General features: G+C 33.8%; 2 non-coding genes across 2 annotated transcripts; both read right to left on the bottom strand.

The window, feature by feature from the left end:
• Positions 1–13,750: 13,750 nt before the first annotated feature.
• LOC121212920 (small nucleolar RNA R71) lies at positions 13,751–13,856 on the bottom strand. The gene has a single exon (XR_005908292.1). It is a non-coding gene; the product is annotated as a small nucleolar RNA R71 (small nucleolar RNA).
• Positions 13,857–19,971: 6,115 nt separating this feature from the next.
• LOC121213034 (small nucleolar RNA R71) lies at positions 19,972–20,078 on the bottom strand. The gene has a single exon (XR_005908403.1). It is a non-coding gene; the product is annotated as a small nucleolar RNA R71 (small nucleolar RNA).
• Between the last annotated feature and the right edge of the window lie 4,317 nt (positions 20,079–24,395).

Below are 24,395 nucleotides of genomic sequence, written 5' to 3' on the forward strand. Positions count from 1 at the left end.
CCGGACGGGTAATCCGAATTAGGGTCTGAATTTAGCCTGGACTGGTAATTCAGATCCAAGCTCATTAGAGTAATTGTCGTTGCAAGGGATTTAGCCTGGACTGGTAATCCTGACAATACTCTATGAGTTTATATTACAGGGGATTTAGCCTGGACTGGTAATCCCACTGTAAGGATGAGGTTCACGGGAGTGTGCTCTCTAATATGAAGTGTGTAAGACCATGGTTGAAAGATACCATGGCAACCTGATATGAAATGTGTAAGACCATGGTTGAAAGATACCCTGGCAACCTGATATGAAATGTGTAAGACCATGGTTGAAAGATACCATGGCAACATGACAGGAAAATGAATAAGAACATGGTTGAAAGATACCATGGCAACATGACAGAAAATGAGTAAGACCATAGTTGAAAGACACTATGGCATCATGTCAAAGATAAATAAGACCGTGGATGGGAGGCGCTATGAAATCTATTGAACAATTGATATTCAAGTAATATGTACCAGATGATGAATGATTATATGAAATGGTTGTGTGAAATGCTTACAAGAACTGGTCATATGGAAATATATGTACAAAATAGTTGTATGAAATAATTATGAAGATAGATAAACGAAATAAGAATAAGTACATGGGATATAATTTATGTTAAGTTTGACATAAACTTTACCGGAATAAATATACATAAAATATATGGAAATGATGGAGTATGAAATATTGATATAATGAAATGATTGATATATATACTTATGAAAAAAAAGGGTAAGAGAATGATATGTTTCATGACATGTACATATATGATTGTCTTTGATATGTTGATACAAGGAAATTATGTAAGTAAAGACAATTATTAAACTCAAGTGTGACAAGTCGAGAAAATAAGTATATCAATATTGAACTTATATGAAATATGTGCAAGTATACTAACAATGATGTTGTTTGACGCTTAGACAAGTACCAAGCTATTGATTGAATGGTAACATGTTTAATTATAAGGAGCATTGAAATGGTAAGTACTTAGATGAAAATAAAATTTAAGATTTTGCGAATTTTTTTTTATAATCCCGATTGAAGTCCAGTTGGTTTCTAGTGTATGTTTGGGGCTTCGAGGGCCTAATAGAGAGACGTTATGATTATTTTCAAAATCTGAATAATAAATGACTCAGAATTATCTGGAAATGTTCAGTAAACTCCGGTAATGCCTCGTACCCTATTCCGGCAATGGATACGGGTAGGGGGTGTTACAGAATGGATCAATTTCAAGTTGTTGAAAATGTTAAGAATCCATATATGAAAATTAAACTAACAAACCATTAGAAAGAATGAAAATAAAATAGATTTGAAAAGAAAGAGATTGAAACGAGAGGAGATAAATTGAGCCAATGTGTGATGGATTTTTGAAGGAGAAAAGTCTAATCTTGTTTTCCAAAAAGATGAAGCCAAATTTGAATTAAAATATAAATAAGTTAGGAACAATTGAAGAATAATAATAAAAAGAACAATAGAAATGGAAGACGGAAGGATGATAAAAAAATATGTAGAAATCAAAAAACTCTAATTTAAACTTAAAACTGTAAACCCGGATCTGTCATGCCAGATAATCAAGAACAATATTAGATGCGGAAGGTTAGCTAAATCCATTATTGGAGATTGCCAGAAGGTTTAGCTAAATCCATTATTGGAGATTTCCAGAAGGTTTTGTTCTTCTAAGAAGATAGTTTTTCTCTTTGTATATCTCTGTGATGGGGATGAAAAGAAATATGAGATAACCTTATTTCTTCAGGACCACACCTCTTTAAATAACTGATTATTATATCAACTTTGGGTATTTATAATTTGGCTTCTCATCAAATTATAAATACAACTTATGGTATCTACACATTATTTCCATAACACTTTAATACCTATGACACTTATAACATAATTGACCACTTAGTTTTGTATCACACTTTATAATAGCATTATACATTATACATATGTGCCCATAATTGAGGATTTAATCCAACGACCTCCCACTTGGGAAACATATGTTTCCTGATAACAAGTACAGCCATATGAGTTCAAAATTTGCTATAATGTAACAAGTATTCTATAGCAATCTCGTCCATCAACTATATCTATATAGGATCAAAATAGTCTTTGTCATATTAATCATGACTAAACTCATCAATGATCACATATACAAATATAGTTAAATGACATAAATCAATCATAGAAGCGTAGCACGGAAATTACATGCAATGTAAACCAAACATGCCTATTTCCAACTAGTCCTCCTTAAACTTAAGTGAGGTCAATGTCAAAATAACAAAATGGAGTGAATAAATTCAATTCTTCATTTCTTATCAGAAAATAACCAAAAACATAAATGTTTGAAAACAAACATAAAAAAAAATACAAACTCCCACAAAACCATGATGTTCTAAAATAATATAACACCCATATGAGCAATGTGCTCATGAAAGAGCTTGGGTGGTAAACCTTTTGTGAGCGGATTCGTTATCATGGAGTTTATCCCAATATACTCTATATACTCTATGGATATTTGTCCACTTTGCACTCTCTCTTTCACAACTAGAAACTTTATGTCAATATGCTTTGACTTAGCTGAGCTCTTGTTGCTGTTGGAATACAACTTCGTTGACTTATTTTCAAATATAATTTGAGTTGTCTTTCTACATTTTTCAAAATGTGCAGCCTAGTAACAAAGTTCTACAACCATATTCCAAGGTATGATGCCTCATGGCATGCTACAAACTCTACTACCATAGTGGAAGAAACTACAAGTGTCTATTTGACATTTTTCCAGTATATAGCTCCTCCAACTAATAGGTAAATATATCCTGATGTAGATTTCCTACTATCTTGGCACCTAACAATTAGAATTAGAGCACCTTAAGACCTCCAAATGATCTGATCTCTAATAAGTGACTAGGTAATCTTTTGTTCTCTGAAAATACCTTATATCCCTCTTAGTTGCTATCCAATGGTCCAAACCAGGGCTCCTTAAATATCTGTCTAAAATCCCAACAACGTATGAAATATCCAGACGTGTACATACTTGAGCATACATTAGACCCCCAACAGTTGATGCATAGGAAACATTTTGCATTTTCTAAATTTTAAGTTTACTTTTAAGGTATTGAGTAAAACTAAAATTGTCTCCTTTATACTCTTCTTGCATAGAGTCAATCCACTTTTAAGAATTAGAACTTTTCATGGCCTAAAAGTTGATTGGATCATCTTCTGTCATTCTATTATCATCCTCATATTCTTGGAGAAATACAATATAATCATCTGAAATAGCTTTTATTCACTCTCGTGCACCTCCTTAATGACACTTATTCTTGAGGTTGTTGAGTTTGTTCTTCTGGAACAATTACCTTATTCTGAATAGGGAGTTGTCCAATATTGTCTTGTTGAGGTTCTGAATTCACTTCCTGATTAATGATAGGTATGATAACCTGAAAATCGTCAAAAGTGATAGTAGGAACTGAGTTAGAATCCAATTCCTCTTCAAAAGTAATGTCTCTAACCTTATTTCTCCCTCCAAACTCAATAATCTAAAAAATATTCCTAATTATGGGATCATAAAACTTATAGCTAGGGGTGAGCAAAATCTGATTTAATTTGAAAAACTCGATAAAAAAATTAAATTTTGAATTAAATAATTTGAGTTAATTAAGTTATTTGGATAAACTTGAATAAAAAATTAAGTTTTTTGGTTTATTTTGAATATGAATTACACAATTTGAATTATCCGAAAATCCGAATAAGAAAAGGCAAAACTACGTCGTTTTGATAAATGTTTACTTTTTTAAAAGTTAAAAGTTAAAAGTCAAAACCATTAAGTTAAAAGGCAAAACCAAATAATCTTGTACTTCGTCTACTAATTAAATAATCAGTCCATGTAAAAGCAACATTGAATATAAATAATAGGATTTGTGACCTCGACTAAACTTGGCTTGAAATTTTTTTACTCGATTTGATTAAAAAAAAACAAATTGAGTTCGGTTGTTAAAATAGGATTTATCAACTTGACTAACTCAAAAAAAATTTACTTGATTCGACTCGACTCGATTGAATATTCACCCTTACTTATAGCCCCTAGATCTCTCAGAATAATCAATAAAGTAGTTGCTCACTGTTTTGGAGTCCAATTTCTTTCCATGTGGCCTATAAGGCCTTGCCTCAGTTGGTCAGTTGGACATCCTTAAATGTGAAAGTGATTTAGACTAGGCTTTGGACCTGTCCAAAGCTGTTAAGGTGTTTTTGTTGCTGCTTTCATGGGTACTTTATTCAAAATGTAAGTTGTTATCTTTAGAGTCACTGACCAAATGAGCACTTTCTACTTATCATGCTTCAACCTTTCTTCCTTTAGCGCACAATGAGAAATGAGCTCATTTAGAGTCCATTTCTCCTTTGACAGTTTTAACTAACATTAAATTGGTTAAACTATGTAAGAAGCATTACCAAAATCATAAGAATAAGCAATTCCTTAGAAAGCTTGATTGTAAGTGCATTAAGTCTTGAAGCAACATGGAACATCTCCATAATGTAATCCCTCACGTATCCTTGACTTTTATATTTCATAAAAATTAAAGAAGTCAGAAATGATGTCATCTCAATCTTATCGTTTTTTGGCAAAATGTTTCTCAATTTCGTCAAGGAAACCCTTGGTCTGAGTAATCTCTTCAGATTCTGCGCCCCTAAAAGCTTTTGGAATGTTGTGATTTATGATAATTAGACTCATACGATTTGAACGATCCTACCTCTCAAAATCCTTTTTAGCATCGGGGGTGCTTGTCGTAGTGAGAGGTGTAGGTTGTTTTTCCCTTAGTGCAAGGTCTATGTCCATACAGTCAAGTATTATAAGTAAGTGTCTTTTTCATTCCTTGAAATTGGTCCCATTAAGCATAGGTATTAGCAAATATTGTGGCAGCAGAAGATGAACTAGCTAAGTATAGAACAATAAATAAATAAAAATAAGCTTACATTAATATTTATAAGTAAACAATAAATTCAAAATAATGGCTAATTTCATCTCAAGATACCAAACACAACATTAATATCAAGTCTTTGGAGAGTAATATTAACAGTAAGCGATACTCTTGTTGTAGCAATCAAACATTGACAATAAATTATGTCAAACAATAAATCAATCTTTGGACTAACATATTGTTCACATAGAGTACCTTATAATTATCACACATTTATCACCATAGATGTTGAAGTTCTGCCAAATATTAACTTACATTTGGGTCAATTAATAAATGCATGAATCACAAATATATATAATCATCTTGATATTTTAAATAAAATAATCTACGCAAAAGAGATCACTTTGGTGACATTTTGTTCCGACTAATATATTTTAAATATTAACCATCCTTAATTAAAACCCAAAGCTAAAATCTGAATTTATTTGTTTCAAAATATTTCTCTTAATTTCATCTTTGGACAAAAATATTAACTTGTAAGTGATATCTTATTGTAGTAATAAAAGATTAACAATAAAAAATATGTCGAACAATAAATCTTCCTTTGGATCGATTTATTACTCACATGTAAAACCGAATAATCGTCACATATTTATTACAACAATTGCATATGTAATTTTGTTAAATACCAACCTTCTGATCAATATTAATGTAGCTTAAGTCGCATACACATAACATTTTATATTTTAAAACAAAATAATTTCAACAGAACTCACTTTGACAACTTATTGTTTTAATTAAGTTATTTTAAAAATATATATATAAATATAATTATATTTAAATTTAAAATTTTCATAACAATTAAAGGTCAAAACTAAAATTTCTAATTGAGCTACGATTTTCGAAATAACCCAAAGTAAGGTTGTCTAAATCATATGATTAGAAATAAAAAAACTTTAATATTTGATTAATTTTATATACAGTAAAAATAAAACTTTATGTAACCAAAACTCTTTTATACCAAAATTTAAAACCATTAAATTAAATATATCAAAAACCAACTTCATAATAATTGATACATCCCTCAATTTAGACTTTACATTGTATCATCGTAACTTAATTTAATATTTGAAATCATAATATGTCAAAATCAAATATGGGGAACCTTAATCTTAAATCGATTTCTTTTAATACTCCAATAAACCACCATCAAATTTTTTACAATAAAATTCGAAACAAAATTTCACAAATCTTTGAACTTAATGCAATTGATTCAATAAACTCACGTATCCTTCAGTACGAATTAAACGAAAACTAATGATAAAACCTTTTCAAGCACTGTATGAATATCAAGAAAAAATCTTCAATAATTAATAACCAATCACCATTAATGATTAATGACCAATCACGGTTTAGTATCCAAACATTAAATTATATATTATCATCAATTTATATATTATCATCAATTTTGCAAACATAAAACTAAATTTTATTAAAAAAATAGTAATTGAATTAATCCAAATAATAATATTAAAAAATAATAAAAAATCAGTGCATGATTTAACCCTGAACTTGAACCAACCATTGAAAAAAATTTAACCAAAACATTTCATTAGATTTTTGACCTAATGTACACTATTGTGATTGTACAGAAGACAATTTTTTTCTTTCAATCGCACATCTCGCTATGCATATGTACGAATTGTATATAATTAATAAAATTAAAAATCAAATTGAGAGAATAGAATCTTGAGTCGTCATTCTAATTCAAAGCAAAAAAATTAATCATAGCCACATAACAGCCCGATTTTAGCTAAATCAGAATAGTAATTTTGGGATCACGAATCTGAGGTCATAAAATTATTTTAATATTATTTTTGGGGTTTACATCATCTGATTATATATGTTTGAAAGTTTCGTGAAATAATTTTATTGTTTAAGTGGTTAATTTAAAAAAAAAGGACTTAACTGCATAAAATGCAAAAGTTGCATTCTAATTGCTAAAGGTGTTTAAGTGTTATGGGACATTAAATTAAATGTCCTTATGTTGATATTAGACCATGGATAGTGGAAATTGACAAAAGGGGCATTAAATGGATGTTTTAAATAGTTTTTATTTAAGGTTAAATTTGTAATTTAGCAATTAAACATAAAATAAATAAAACAAAAGCCATTTTTCTCTTTTTATCATCATCTAGCCGAATTTGAAGAAGAGAAAAGGAAGCTTTCATGTTAACTTAGGGTTCGGCACTTGTGAGGTTCAATTTGTAAATGTTTTGAGCTCGATTTTTGATGATTTCTATGTTTTGTGATCGTTGCTTTGAGTACTAGCTAGCCCGTACCTTAATTTCTGAATTTGTTGATGAATTTGTGAGTTTCCATTGATGAATGCTTGAGCTTTTGAATGTTTAATGATGAATTATGAAAGCTTGGTGCTTGATATACATGTTTTATAAAGTGATTTTAAGTAAAAATGCATATTAGGGATTAAATTGAGAAAAGTGTAAATGAAGGGGTTAAATTGTGAAATAAATGAAAGTTTTGGGCTACTAGGGACCTATAGAGAATTCGGCTAAGCATGGGTTTAATTGAATTTTGAGTAATTTTTATTTTTATGAAATAGGGGCTAAATTGAATAAATGTGGAATTTTAAGGGCTAAAGTGTAAAAATGCCCAAATATGTATTTATGGATTAAATTGAATGAATTTTTGATTAAATGGGTTAATTTTGAATACATATAGATCAAGAAAGAAATAACTCAGATTTAGATTGGGGAAAATCGAAGGTTATCGAGTAATTGATTCGATTCGTCAATTCCAAGTACGAGGTAAGTTCGTACATGGTAAATGTTGTTACAATTATGTTTTTAATGCTTTAATAATGCATAAATTGTATATATGTGACTACGATTGCGTAGACGATAAATCTACGATGTTTGGCACTTAGTGTGCGTTTGAAAATAGCTTCGGTTATAAATAGCACTTAGTGTGCGAATTGGAATAGTTTCGGCTATATGAGGCACTAAGTATGCGATACTGAGATAACTTCGGTTTAATGTGATGGAATTAAGTGTGCGAGATTGTTAAAGCTTTGGCTAATCACTGAGGCACTAAGTGTGCAAGTTATTAGAGCATTGAAAGACTTCCAAACAAATTAATGTGTTGAACAAAGAGGTGAGAATGAAATAAATAAATACGGGAAAGTTCAGGTATGTACGATATCTATGTGGAAGTTAATACTATGTGTATAAAGCTTGATGAATTTGTATATACATATTAAATGGTTATAGCTTAGAATTGAATGATGATATAAGAACTACTAAGTTTTTATTAATTGACGTTTTGTATATTATGAACTGTTGAGTATTTTTAGTACAAACTTACTAAGCTATGAAGCTTATTGTGTGTGTTATTTGTTTTTGTCTTATAGAGTATCAAAGTTAACTCGAACATCAGGGATCATTGGGAACTATCATCACACTATCGAATCAACTTGTCGGTACTTTTGAAGCTTTGTATATATGGCATATGACATGTATAGGCTAGTGTTATCTTGTTATGTTTTGAGTAATAATATTAGCCATGAGATTTTGGCTTGTAAATGTGGTATGTATAGCCATCTAAGTTGGCTTGAATTATGTGTTTGATAAGTATTATATGTGATGTATATAATGCTTTATAAATTGGTTTGGTTTAAGATGATGATATGATAAGTTTTGTGATATGAAATAAGTGATGATTAAATGCATTTAGAAGTCATACAAGTTAAATAATTTTGGTATATTTTGGTTATGGAATTGAATAGTTGAAATGTTGTGTAAAGATGACATAATATGTGTATGAATTGGTTGGTTTTAGTTGCTTATAAATGTCTTGAAATGGTACCATTTAGGTTGATTTGTATGCAAGAGAAAAGGGTGGCAAATTGGCTTTGAAAATGACCTATTTTTGTCCACACAGGCAGAGACACGGGCGTGTGCTTCGGCCGTGTGCTAGACATGGCTATGTTACACGACCATGTGTCCCCTGGGGTACCCTTTGAATTAAAGTCAATATACCCTACAGTTTTGGCACGGCCTAGACACACGTGAGTGTCTATTGGCCGTGTGTGGCACATGGGCTGGCACATGGGCGTATGGTCAGCCGTATGACCCAAGTCAATAACCTCCCTAATTTTCACACAGCCTGGCACACAGGCGTCTCCTCAGCCGTATGGTACAAGTCAGTATGTATGCCCTGTTTTCACACGGCTTCTGACATTGATTTGTATTCATTTGGAAATCATTCTTTCCTTACATGGACTAAACCAAATCACTAGGTTTAAATATGCTCCCTTATTAGCCTTATTGGACTTAAAATGATTTATCTTTTCAATAAATTATGGTGTTTTTTCGTGAATCATCATGACTAGCTCTGCTTTCTTTTCCCCATCTAAGTTAGAGATCTCTTGAATAGGTAAAGGCATAAAATCGATGTCAATTAGTATATTTAAACCATAAACAATTTTGAAAGGTGAATAACTAGTAGATAAATGAATTGAACGATTGTATGCAAATTCTATAAAGGGTAGACACCCTTCTCAATGTTTAACATTCTTACCTGCAACAGCGTAGAGTAAAGCGCTTAAGATACGATTGACCACTTCAGTTTGGCCATTGGCTTGGGGGTGGAAAGCAGTTGAATATAGTAATTTTGTGCCAATCTTGCCTCGTAAGGCTTTCCAAAAATGACTAAAGAATTTGAAGTCATGGTTAGAAACTACGGTGCAAGGAATTCCATGAAGACGCACCCACTTCACGAAAAATTAAATCAGCTACATAGGTTGCATCATCAATTTTGTGGAAAGGTATGAAGTGAGTCATCTTTGATAACATATCAACAACAACATAGATACTATATTGGCTCTTTTTTAGTTTGTGGAAAACCAATACAAAATCCATTAATAAGTCATTCCAATATGCAGTAAGAAATGGTAATGGTGTATACAAGTCATGAGGCATTACCATTGATTTAGCTTGTTTATAAGCAGAACCTTTTTGACATCCTTGTGTATATGCGGCCAAAAGAAATGTTCTTGTAGGACGTGTAAATTTTTAGAGACACCAAAGTGTCCCATTAAGCTTCCACTGTGGCCTTAACGAATAAGTAACTCTCGAAGCTAGCATTAAAGTACACACAACATGTTGTTTTGAAATAAGAATCATTCTGCAAGATAAATTTTATCAAAAAAACCTTTCTACATGAATTATAAATTGAATGAAAGTCAACATGATTTGGATAGATATATTTAAGATGTTCAAAGCCTAACACTCTAGCATTCAAAGTAGTAACTGATTTGCCACAAGTTGATGTGTCAAATTGGGACTCGTTTGTCACTTAACGAGCTTGTTTTCAAGTGTTTTTAGTGTCTTTTTGGTCGTTTTATGTAATTTTAGTTTTTACAAGTAGATTTGTGAAGTAATCTCTTTTTTCTTTATTTTTTAATCCAAAATGGCCAATTGTGCCATTGGGGACCCTAACGGTTGATTGAGTGTTGTAGGGAGCCATCAAAGGTCTAAACATAAGCGAAAACATTGCCTAGAAGGGTATCGTGACACCGAAGCATGAAAGTCAGAAACCTCTGATAAGCCCAAATTGAAGACAAAAAAAGACCATCTATAGTGATATTACGATGCCTACCTTGGGTATCGCGACATCCAACTAAAGCACCCTGTTGTGTGGGGACAAAAATGACATTAGGGGACAGAGTTTGTCCACCCAAAGCACCAATCAAAATTCAGCATTTAAGGTAATTTTAGGCAACATTTTTTGTTCAAAAATCAACTATTAAAAGCCACTCTTAGTTGAGAAAAAGATGAGACAGTAGCTTTAGGTTAAAAAGCTCTCTAGTTTTAGGGTTTCTTTCATCTTTTAGCTTAGGAGTATGGTAGTTTTCTTCTCTGTAGTTTTAGGGTTTTAGCTTATGTTTCTTTCTGGTATTATTTAGTTTCATACTTTTTAGTTAGTTTAGTTTTTGCTGTAGCTTAGTTTTATTTACATGTTAAAGACTTTAAACTTAGTTGTAATCATGCTTTAATCTTTGAGTTAATGATATTTGAGTTTTCTTTCTTTTCATCTGTTAAAGCTCTCATCTTTAGTGTTCTTGTTTTTTTATCTTTGTGTTAGTTGCTTTTCATTTAAGTGTATCAAGTTAAAAATCAAAGCTTTCATCTTTTTGTTCAAGTTTATGTTAATGGCTTCCATAATTGTTTCTTTCATGTTTGTTAGCTTTAATATGGTAATGGGTAACTAAACGTAATAGGGTTGGTTGTTGGAGATGTGGGTAAGTTTATTTTTGGACAAGTGACTAAATCAAATATATTTAAAAACTTAAGAATTGACGCCCCTAAGGAAATATCTAGGCAAGTCAGACCGGAAGATAATCTTGTTGCGCACTTGTTTATTAGTCTTGGATTAACCAGTGAGATCAGAAGATAAATCGAAAGTAATTCGTCTAAGTCGATAAAATTGAGATCAGAAAGTAAAATGGAGCCACTTAGTAATTTAATCGATTTAATTCCTTTTTTCGAGGACCAATACACCACATCACAATCAACCAACAACCATTAGTTATTTAATGTGTAATTTCTTTGTTTTATGTTTTTTACAATGGGCCTAAAACCAGCATAAATTAAAATTCTAACACGAGTAAAAAAAACCACGAAACGTTCCCACTTTCTTTATTCTTTTTCCCATTTTTTCTTCTCTCGCTTTCCCCCGAAATAAACCATAACATCTATTAAAAAACCCTAACCTTTCTTCACACCTTTGCCACCAACAACCCTCGTTCACCTCTACTTCCTCACGCCCAAAAACCATCACGCACTACCACACCTACTCAACACCAATCATTGCCAATTCGCGAGCACCATTGCAAGTTTTTCATTTCTCTCCTTCATAAGCTATAAAAATAATATATTTTAATCTCATTCTTAATGCATTTTTGGATGATTAATTATGCAAATTAGTGAATTTGATGCTCCTAATCCTTTAAATTCATGCTTCTGTACTTAGGAGAGCATTTGGGAGTGAAAAGGAGCAAAAAATGAGTCAAAATCGAACAACTAGAGCTATTTTCAGGAGCCACAAATACGCAGAAGAACACAATTTTTATGCTTTATGAGCATTTTAAAGTCTATAAATACCGATTAGAAGAAGACATAAGGGAGCCATCAAAGAAGATCGAAGAAAACACTCGAAGAATACCATCGGAGCCAACTCGAAAGCAGATCTCTGTCAAGATTGAAGATCTCCTTTTTAATTTCTTTTAAAGTTTTTATGAGTTTCTTTGTCTTGTGGTTATTCTGACTTTGAGATGTTTCCATTTAGGATTATGAACTAATTCCCTAAATACCTAGGGAGGATGAAACCTATGACGAATTCTATTATTTAATTTCTGATTTACATGATAAATACTTAATTCTTGTTCTTAATTATGTGTGCTTATTTCTTGTTTTAATATTTCTCGGATATTTATTCATGTTTAATGTGCTTAATTCAGTGGAACAAAAGTCCCTGTTTAAGAGTAGATCTAGCGAAATTGAGTGGAGTTGCATGCAATTCTAGAAATAGGACAACATAAATCCACTGGATTAGAGTCAAATCTAATAGGGGAATCCATAAATCAAGTTAAAGCGACAATAAAAGTTTTAATTAGAAAGAGATTTCAATTAATTAACTTAGATTCAGTTGTTCTTACTCTCGAAAAAGATATTAACATAATTTAAGGATTTCAGCAAATCAAGACATTGAGTGAATAAATCGTTTAAATCATATTAATAACAATAGAAGGAGTATAGGTGGATTCTTTCCTGGGTATTGTCTCTCTCATTTGTTATCTTTCGATTATTTTCCTAATTTGTTCTCTGTTGCGCTCTTAGTTAAATTAGTTCAGTAATTTTATATTAAAACTCATCACTCCAAATTGTTGGCTAAATAATAAGAAAATGATAATTACTAATATTTTTAGTCCTCATGGATACGATATCTCTACTCACCGCAGGTATATTATTGTTTAATAGGTGCGCTTGCCTTTTTCATATTTATAGTTAGTTCAATGACCATCAAGTTTTTGGCGCCATTGCCGAGGACTAAAATATTAGGAACACTTTATTTTTATTAATTTAGCCATTTTTATTTTTATTTATTTTTGTATTTAGTTTAATTTTTACATTCTAATTTTTCTTTTATTTGCTTCTGAGATTCTTTTGGTTTATGAATAGAAGAAACTCGTTGAGACCATTGTTATTTGATAGCGAAATTGAAAGTACTGCTCGTAGAAATAGTAGAGAAGCAAGGTAGAGTCAAATAAATTTAGTAGAAAAACAAGAGGACATTATTATTATTGAAGAGATGAACAATAACCAGAATATTAAGCTACCTCTTGCAGCAACTCATGTTGCTCGTACTATGTACATTATGCCAAGCCCACTCTGACTGGGGTTGAATCGAGTATTGTGATACCCACCATTGATGCAAATAATTCTGAACTGAAGTGGAACACTATTCAGATGGTACAACAGTTTGTTCAGTTCGATGGTTTGTAAGATAAAGATCCAAATACTCATTTGGCCAATTTCCTAGAAATTTGCAATGCTTTCAAAATTAATGGGGCCACTGATGATGCCAATCATTTACAGTTATTCCCTTTCTCATTGCAGAACAAAGGTAAACAGTGGTTAAACTCTTTACCATGATGTTCCATCACTATATGGGCTCAAATGACGGAAAAGTTCCTTCTAAAGTACTTTCCACCGAAAAAAATAGCGAAGTTGAGGAATGAATCTCCTCATTTACCCAGATCGATTTAGAAACATTATATGATGCATGAGAGAGATAAAAGGATTTATTGAGAAGGTGCCCTCACTATGGGTTACCTTTATGGCTACAAGTTCAAACCTTCTACAACGATTTGAATATCTCAACTAGATAGTTAATCGATGCAGCAGCCAATGGAATATTGAACAATAAAACACCCAAAGCGGCTTATGAATTTATAGAGGAGATGATACTGAATAATTATCAGTGGCAAGTCATGAGGACAAAGTCGATGAAAGCAGTCGGTGTCTTTAATTTAGATGCAGTCACCATGTTATCAAACCAGGTAGACTTGCTTAATAAGAAAATTGATTGTTTATAACTTTCTATGCATGTACATCAAGTGATGTAATATGATACAAATAGAGGTGGAATGAATAATCTAGAATGTTTACCATCCATTTCTAGCATAGCGAACGAACAAATCAATTATATGGGTAATAATTCTAGGCCTCAAAATAACTCGTATAGTAATAACTATAATGCAGGTTGGAGGAACCACCCCAATTTCTCTTGGGGTGGTCAAGGAAACCAGAAAGCACAACCTCCTCCAAGCTTCTAACAACCACCTTATCAGTAAGAAAAAATCTGAACCTTAAGAAGACATTTACAAAGTTTATCTGTAAGAAACACGTTTTCAAAATACTAAGCAGTATTGAAAAATCAACAAGCATCGATTCAAAGGCTCGAAAACCAAATAGGTCAACTTGCTAAATTAATTTCGGAAAGACCACAAGGTAGTCTGCCTAGCAATACTGAAACTAACCCAAGGGAGCAGCTTCATGAAATTACTATTCGAGATGAAGAAGGGTTAGTTGAATTTGAACAAAAACCGAGGCAAGAAATTATGGTAAATAATGATAAGGTTGAGGTAAGCCAAAAAGAGAAAAAGCTGGTTGCCAAAGAATATAAACCTCGAGTCTCATATCCTAATGCGATGAAAAGAGACCACATGAACGAACAATTTGGTAAATTTCTTAAACTCTTAAAAAAATTACATATTAACTTATTGTTTGTTGAAGCTCTTTCGCAAATGTCCAGTTATGTCAAATTTTTAAAGGAGTTTTTGGCAAGCAAACTGAAGTTAGATGATTCATCGTCTGTGGAACTCAATGCAGTTTGCTCGGCCATATTACAAAATAAACTACCTAACAAACTGAAAGATCCATTGAGTTTTACTATTCCTTGTTTAATTGGTAGTTTAAATATTGATAATGCTCTGGCTGATTTAGGGGCTAATATTAATGTCATGCCTTGTAAAATGTTTAAACGACTAGGTCTTAGGAAAGTCAAATAAACTAAGATGAATATTCAATTAGCGGATAGAAACATTAGATATCCTAGGGGTGTTATTGAGGATGTGCTTGTTAAAATCGATAAATTCATATTCCCCGTTGACTTTGTTGTGTTGGACATGGATAAAGATAGTGAGGTACCTTTCATTTTAGGGAGACCCTTTTTAGCAACTGTTAGGACTATTATAGATGTTGGTACAAGTGAATTAGTACTTCGTGTAGGTGATGAAACGATTACTCTCCAAGCTCGTGAATTTGTGAGAACATCTAGTGATCGAGATGATTTTAAATTTTCTATTAATGTTAGTGACCATGTACCTCAAACTTCTTGGCAGGAAACCCCTCGAGAAAACGTGATGGAGCCATGTTTCAGTCAATGCAACAGAAATAGAACGACGTATGAAGAATGAATGTTACAAATCGATGAACTAGATGAATGGTGAACACATGTTAAGGAGAAACCGAAAAAGCACGATGAAGAGCCAAAGTGACGCTCTGATGAGTATATGAATGGGATGAACTAATTTAAAGTTGGGAATAAGGTACTGTTGAACAAAACGGATCCAAAAATTGGCTTTTCGAAGCTTGATGCAAATGGATCAAACCCATTTACGGTACTGAATGTCTTCCCCTATGGTACAGCCGAGGTAACTCATTTTGAATTCGGCACATTTAAGGTAAACAATACTCGACTTAAACCTTATCTTGGTAGAATAATTGATAGCGAGAAAGAGGAGCCTTGGCTCCGTGAACCACTGTAACCGTGCGCACAAGGTAAGTCGAGCTTAGACTCTAAATAAGCGCTTCTCAAGAGGCAACACGAGTGTCTAACATTCTGTTCATTCTTTTAAATTTATTTCATGTTATTTTCAAATTAATTAATTTAAATATAAAAAATTTTAAAAAATAAAAAATTTTGACACACACGGCCTAGACACACGGGCGTGTCCTTGGCCATGTAAGTCATGGACTTAATTTTTCAAAAATTTAAAGGTTACACAGCCTAAGGTGATCCACACAACCAAGAGACACGGTCGTGTGCCACACATAGCCTAGACAAACGGGCGTGTCCTAAGCCGTGTGAGTACTACAGCTAATTTTTTCAATTTTAATTCAAGTCAGAGAGTTGTACGGGCAAGTGACACGTATAAGCGTCATCACATTTTATTTGATATCATTTACCAAGTTCATATTTTATAATCTCTATTAATTAGACTCGGACTTAAGACGAATACATGAATCAACCAACCAACACACCAATCTATTATCACAGTGCATCATTATACTGGCACACATAGTGCATACTAGCACACGAAGTGCATACTGCTATATAGTGCAAAAACTCGTACACAATTTAATCCAATGGCATGTTAACTATTGGATATAGTGCCTTAAATGTAGTATTTTTGTCTAAGTACACTTGTAATTTTTTCAAACAAATTGATTAACAAAACAAATTCATTAATTACATTAATATACTTTGTATAATTATCCTCACATGGTTTTTTCATGCAAAGCAAACTGGCAGCAAATGTTGTTCACTAGTTGTCCAATGTTTAACAAATACTAAGAGGTATTACGTGGTCGGATTATAATACATAAAGATAGCCTATATTAGTTGAAGAACTTAAACATGTCCTTAGTCTAATTGAAAATGAGCAAATTGATTAAAAGACTATTATGATGTCTATCAAGTCCAATTGGGGAGATATTTTTTCTTGGGCATTGACCACAGCCAAACATGCGAATGTTTAACTAAAAAATACTACACCAAATATATATGAAATTAAAGCAACGATGTCCACAAATATACATGTCAAATTGTAATATAGTATTGTGTTACAATGGAACACAAGGAAGTATTCCTAGAATCGTACAAAAATGGAGGATGAATTAAATCTATTGAAAACCTCTTTACAATAAGAAGTCTAAATAGTAATAACCAAATTTTATATTACATTAAATCATAAAAGAGATAAATATCAAAAACTAAATAATTAAAATAAATAAATAATAAAATAAACAAATAACTAAACTAGTTAAATCAATCAAGAATAATAACTCGTTTTAGGGGTTGTAATTAACTTCAGATTTGGGTTTTAGGGTGAGTTAGCTATTAACTAACCAATTATTACCTCTCGACCCCTAACTAATTAATTAATTAGTTGATTAACCTTTGATTACTTCCTAGGGTTGTCAAGCCTAGGGTTTAAGAATGCATAATTTATACTAACTAATTCTATAGAAAACCCTTAATCCTCCGTTAATCACTTCCCTATCCACTTGTTAATCTCTTCTAATGGAATTAGCTACTTATGGTATTCGTAATCTCAAGCTCAATTGATATAAATAGGTAAATAACACAAATAAACCAAAAGAGAAAAGGGATATAGAATAATTCATATTTGTATCGATTAAAAGCGGAATAAGGAATCTCTCGATTAGGATAACGAATCTCATCACTTGTAAATAAAATAAAATTAAATAACTTCGATTGAATAAAAGAAATTTTGGATCAAAATCGATTCCAAGAGAAAAGAATAAATCGTTTAAGAAAATAAGAGAAAACTAAATCAAAATCCTACTCCTAAACTACGAGGGTTTTTAGATGCGCTTAAGACGACTTAGTTACTTCAAACCCTAAAATCTTATTTATAGAATTATTACCAATCCGAATGAGGTCTTCATCACATCCTAGGACTTCGTATAATCTTGATTGTGCGAATAAAAATAGCCTCGAAAAACTTGGGCTCCACATTGGTCCTATATCATGCCATACACAAGCTATGGCATGACACAACACTAAAATTATGTGCTCTTGAGTTCATGTCGTACTTTAGCGGCTCGCGAAGCTTGTGTGATAAACCATAAATATAACATGTTTTAATCCCATACTTAGCATGTTTTTGGATGATTTATTATCTAATTTAGTGAATTTGATGTTTTTAATCTTTAATTTTATGTTTTATACTTAAGAGAGCATAAGGGAACAAAAGGATCAGAAAACAGGCCAAAAACGGACAAAACGAGCTGATTTAAAGATCCACACAGCCAAGACTAATTTCACACGGTCTGAACACACACCCGTGTGAGCCATACGGGCTGGCCACATGCCCATGTGGCAGCCCGTGTCGATATCGCTCCCTGTTCCCATACACACCGAAAAAGCCAATTTTTAGGGTTTCTGAGCATTCTATAGTCTATAAATACGTACTAGAAGAGGACCTAAAGAGACACACAGAGCAGAAAGCAAAAAGTAGAAATTACTCGAAGGAAACCGTTGGAATCATCTCGGAAGCAGATCCACTTCAAGATTGAAGATCTCCATTCAAATTTCTCTCGAAGTTTATTTGTGTTTTTTATGTCTTGTTGTTTTTCTAAATTTGAGATGTTTTCCTTTTACATTATGAACTAAACTCTCTAAATACTTAGGGAGGATGAAACCTAAGACAGATCTTATTATTTAATTTTTTGAATTATATGATAAATACTTGTTCTTGTTCTTAATTATGTGTTATTAATTTTTGCCTTAATATTCTCAAGATATTAATTCAAGTTTGATGTGCTTATTCAGTGGAGCAAAAGTACCTGTTTAAGAGTATATCTAGCATAATTAAGCAGAGTTACATGCAATTCTAGAGATAGACGACATAAATCTGTCGGACTAGAGTCAAATCTAATAAGGGAGTCCATAGATCGAGTTAATGCGACGATAGGGTTTATAATTAGAAAGAGATTTCAATTAATCAACCTAGAGTCAGTTGTTCTTAGTCTCGAAAGAGATATTAACATAATTTACGAATTTTTACGGATCAAGAAAGTGAATAAATCGTTTGATTCAGAGTCAGAATAATAAGTGAAGTCTAGATGGATTCTTTCCTGGGTATTGTCCTCTTTATAAGTTTTCTTCAAGTATTTTTCCCAATCCGCTCTCTGTCGCGTTCAGTAGTTAATTAGTTAGTTAATTTTAGATTAAAACAAATCCCTTATATTTTAGGCTAAATAATAGAAAGATAGTTAAAACTAGTACTTTTAATCCATGTGGATACGATATTCTGGACTCACCATAGCTATACTACCATTCGATAGGTACGCTTGCCTTAGTCGTGATCGTAGTCTAGTTTAGTGATTCATAAAACGATCATCAAGTTTTTGGCACCGTTGCCGGGGACTAAGATATTAGGAACGCTTGATTTTTACTAATTTAACCATTTTTATTTTTATTACATTTTATTTTAATTTTAGTTTTTTGTTTAGTAACTTTTCTTTTGTTCACTCTTGGCAGGTTTTTGTAGTTTATGACTAGAAGAAACCCGTCAAGACCTCTACTTTTTGACAGTGAAATTGAAAGCATAGCTCGCAGAAATCATAGAGAAATAAGGCAGAGTCTACAGTATATAGAGGGAGAGCACGAGGACGATACCAATATTATCGAGGAGATGGTTGAAAATCAGAATAATCAGCTACCTCATGTGGTTGCTGCGAATCTTGTAAATCAGAATCCTACTCCTCGTACAATGTACTACTACGGAAAGCCTAATTTAGCAGGGGCTGAATCAAGTATTTTGAGACCTGCTATTACTGCAAATAACTTTGAACTAAAGCCGAACACCGTTCAGATGATCCAACAGTTTATTCAGTTCGATGGTTTGCAAGATAAGGATCCAAATACTCATTTGGCTAACTTTCTGGAGTACTGTGATACTTTCAAAATTAATGGCGTTTTTGATGATGCGATTTTCCTTCGGTTATTTCCCTTCTCACTGAGGAATAAAGCTAAACAGTGGTTAAACTCTCTACCACGAGGGTCCATCACTACATGGGAGCAAATGATCGAAAAGTTTCTGTTGAAATATTTTCCGCCGGCCAAGACGGCAAAGTTGAGGAATGATATCTCTTCCTTTATACAAATGGACTTAGAAACCCAATACGATGCATGGGAGAGGTATAATGATTTATTGAGAAGTTGCCCTCACCATAGGTTACCTTTATGGTTACAGGTTCAGATATTCTACAATGGTTTGAACCCCTCAACTAGACAGCTGATTGATACAGTCGCCTGCGGTACCCTAAATAACAAAACACCTGAGGAGGCTTATAAGTTCATTGAAGAAATTTCACTAAATAATTATCAGTGGTAAGTCATGAGGACAAAGCCAACAAAACTCGTTGGTGTTTTCAACCTCGACACGATCACCATGTTATCAAACCAGGTAGAGCTCTTAAATAAAAAGATTCATGGTTTATGTGTTTCTACGCAAGTACATCCGGTGATGCAGTGTGACACAAATGGAGGAGGAATGAATAATCTAGAACACCTAGCCTACGATCCTAGCACCACGAACGAACAAGTCAACTATATGGGTAACAACTCTAGACCTCAGATTAACCCTTATAGTGATACTTAAAATACAGGTTGGAGGAACTATCCCAACTTCTCTTGGGGTGGTCAAGGCAATCAAAGACCACAACCCCCTCCAGGCTTTCAAACACCTTACCAACAGGAAAAAAAGACGAACCTTGAGGAGATGCTGACAAAATTCATCTCAGTGTCAGAAACACGTTTCCAAAACACAGAAACAGTGCTTAAAAATCAACAAGCGTCGATTCAAGGGCTCGAGAATAAAATAGGTCAGTTTGCTAAGCTGATATCAGAAAGACCACAAGGTAGCTTGCCTAGCAACACCGAGACTAACCCAAGAGAGCAGCTCCATGCGATTACTATTCGATATGAAGAAGGGTTAGTTGAGTCCAAACCAGACCCAAGGTAAGAAACTATGGTAAGTCAAGATAAGGTGGATGAAAGCCAGAATAAACAAAACCTGGTGAGTAGAGAATATACACCTCGTGTGCCATACTCCAATGCGACAAAGAAAGACCGCACAGATGAATAATTCAGTAAATTTCTCAACCTTTTAAAAAAATTACATATTAACTTACCGTTTATTAAAGCTCTTTCGCAAACGCCCCACTCAGTAAAATTTTTAAAAGAACTTCTGGTAAACTAATGGAGGTTAGATGATTTGTCACACGTGGAGCTGAATACAGTCTGCTCAGCTATCTTACATAATAAACTACCCAACAAGTTAAGAGATCCAGGGAATTTTACTATTTTTGTTTAATTGGTAGTTTAAATGTTGATGATGCTTTGGCTGATTTAGGGGCGAGTATAAACATCATGCCTTATAAAATGTTTAAGCAATTAGGTCTCAGAAAACCCAAACAAACTAGGATGAGTGTTCAACTAACGGATAAGACTATTAGATTTCCTAGGGGTATCATTGAATATGTACTAGTAAAAATCGATAAATTCATATTCCCAGTAGACTTTGTTGTTTTAGACATAGAAAAGGATGGTGACATTCCTTTAATCTTAGGGCGGCCCTTTTTAGCGACTGTCAGGACTATTATTAATGTTGGTACAGGTGAACTCACACTTCGTACAGGTGATGAAATGATTACTATTCAAGCTCGTGATTCAATTGAGATATCAAGTAATGAAGATGAATTTGTAAATCTGGTTAATAAGACTAATCATGCGGTTCAATCCCCTTTGCAGGAAACACTTTCAAGAAGCATAAATGAGTCATGTTCTAGTTCATGCACTGACAATGGAACCATCCATGAAAGACGACTGTTACAGATAGATGAACAAGACAAATAGCGGACTTATGGCAAGGAGGAGTAGAAGCAACACCATGTCAAGTTTAACGATAGAACCAATCAATTCAAGGTTGGGGACCAAGTCTTGTTAGATGAAAAGGACCCTCGAATAACCATTACAGAGCTCAACGCAAATGGAGCGACCCCTTTTACGGTACTCAATGTCTTTCCATACGGTACAGTCGAGGTAACTCATTCTCATTTTGGCACTTTTAAGGTAAACAATACTCGACTTAAACCTTATTTAAATAAAGGAATTGATAGTGAGAAAGAAGAGTCTCGACTCTGTGATCCACTGTGACCATGTGAATGAGAGGAAAGTTGAGCTTAGACTCTAAATAAGCACTTCTCGAGAGGCAACCTGAGCAATAACACCATTAACTAGTTTATTTTTATCTATTTTTCATGTTTAAATGCAGGTTTTTGACCTACACGGCCTAGACTCACGAGTGTGTCCAAGGCCGTGTGCTCTAATAGAGGTTAAACAATGAGTTACACAGCCTAGACACATAGGTGTGTCCTTGACTGTGTGGAAACAGGGTTTAAAATCCCCAAAAAAATTGACAAAGACACTAGCTAAAAGAATCCACATGGGCGTGCGACACGGCCATGTGGACCACATAGCCTAGACACACGGGCGTGTCCTAAATCGTGTGATAACTAGAGTTTAATTTTTTGAACATAAAACAAGTTAGAGAACTACACAGGCGATGCATACGGCTCATGCCTAGACACACGGGCGTGGTCGAGGCCGTGTGAAAACTGAGCTATTATTTTCCTTAAAGAACATGGGCTGGAATTCGAGCCACACGAGCGTGTGACACGGTCGTGTGGCCTAACACGGACAGTTACACGATCATGTCACCCATAAAATCCCTAACCCTAAAATTTTATGTTAGTCTTCTTCTCAAACCCCCCAACCCCTAGCCGTCCCAGCTTTTAACTCCTCTATTCCGGCCATCGTGACTCGCCCCCCATCTCGCCGAAACATTTCCCTTTTTCCTTCCTCTTTCTTTTTTTCCCCTCACCATCCTTTCTCCCCTACGTTGGTCTTTCTTTTTCCCTATTTTTCCTGCGTGCACACACCAGCTGCTCCTCCCTCACCGCAACGCCCTTGTTGCACGACCCCCACCCCCACCCACAACCACCGAACCGTCGACTACCGCCCTGTCAGTTTCTTGTTATCTCCTAACTTTTCCTTTATTTTATTTTCATTTACTTTTTTTATTCTTTATTTGTTTTTTATTATTTTATTTCCAGCTTACTTATTATTTTATTTTCAGTTGATGATAATTAGTTTTTCATTATTTATTCAGGTTCTTAATAATGTCATTCTCTTCTATTTGTCACAGTACGAATACATGTTCCTTCATTCTCATGATTAGTTAAAATCATATTGTTTATTTCACTGTTTTGTTTTATTTCAGATTACTATTTTCAATTCCTGCTCATTGGTTATGTGTCCATTGTTTTGTTTTCTACTATTCTTTATTTTTAGCTTGGAATTATTTATTTGTCCTTTTGTCATTCTATTTTTAAATTTTCATGCTTCTTTATTATTTAGGAGTATATTGTTTTTAGGCCTACCTGAACTTTTAATTGGGTGCTACTTTACTTATTGATATATTCTTTTACGTTTACAGGTTCATTATGATAAACATTTGAGGCAAATCCAAAGTCGTCGTCCCCGCTTCGAAAAAATGGAAGGGTCCTGGCACGACCTCCTCGAGCGCCTCTGCCGAGGTTCGTCATCCCTATCTCAAATTCTCTACAGACCCACCTAAGGACTTATTCTAGCTCCTGCGCGTACAACCAATATGTTTGGGTCGATGCATTGATTGGGCCGCGTTAGAGCAAATCGGACTAGCTGATAAAGTTCACGCTTTCATTACTACAGCACCATAGGACCGTTTATTTGATATCGTCGAGCCGACATATATGGAGCTTACTTTTGAGTTTTGCTCGACGTTTTACCTTCAGCGTGTAATGTCATTGTATGACAAGCACGGTACCATTACATTCTGACTTGGTGGCTTGGTGCAATATATGACATTACACCGATGAGTTTATGGGTGCCGATAACTTTCCTCACCTCTACCGTCACATCCATTACTCACCTTCGTGTTGTTGGACCGATCTCACAGCTAGTCAGATCCCTTATGACGCGAGTCGCTCGAAGGTGACATCTCTTTCTCTGGCTCTACGATACATCCACTCCCTATTAGCTCACACTTTGACTGACAGGAGAGAGAGCACAGGAGTTGTGAGCACTACTGACGTGTACTATCTTTGGAGCATGGCGATCGGCCACATATTCAACTTAGCCTATTTCATCGCTCTCGCCTTTTTCCATCAGACAGATCCCACAAGAATGGCCCTATCTGTCTAGGCCCTTACGTGACTCGACTCGCTCGACACTTCGGTCTTCTCGGCACGCCTAAGCAGTCTTCAACACTTACACTTGTTGGCCAGATGTCCCCTTAGGGCATCTCGAGCATGATCCATCTGAGTATGATCGAGCAGCGACGTGGAGTGGATCCTCCTCAGTACCGATTGCTTCATTCTAATGTTCAAGATGACCCTATGGACTTCACTGATAATTTTCCTCCCTATCACGAGGATCCACCTCAGCCACCAT

This window comes from Gossypium hirsutum, chromosome A13 (assembly GCF_007990345.1).
Source record: "Gossypium hirsutum isolate 1008001.06 chromosome A13, Gossypium_hirsutum_v2.1, whole genome shotgun sequence".
NCBI lineage: Eukaryota > Viridiplantae > Streptophyta > Magnoliopsida > Malvales > Malvaceae > Gossypium > Gossypium hirsutum.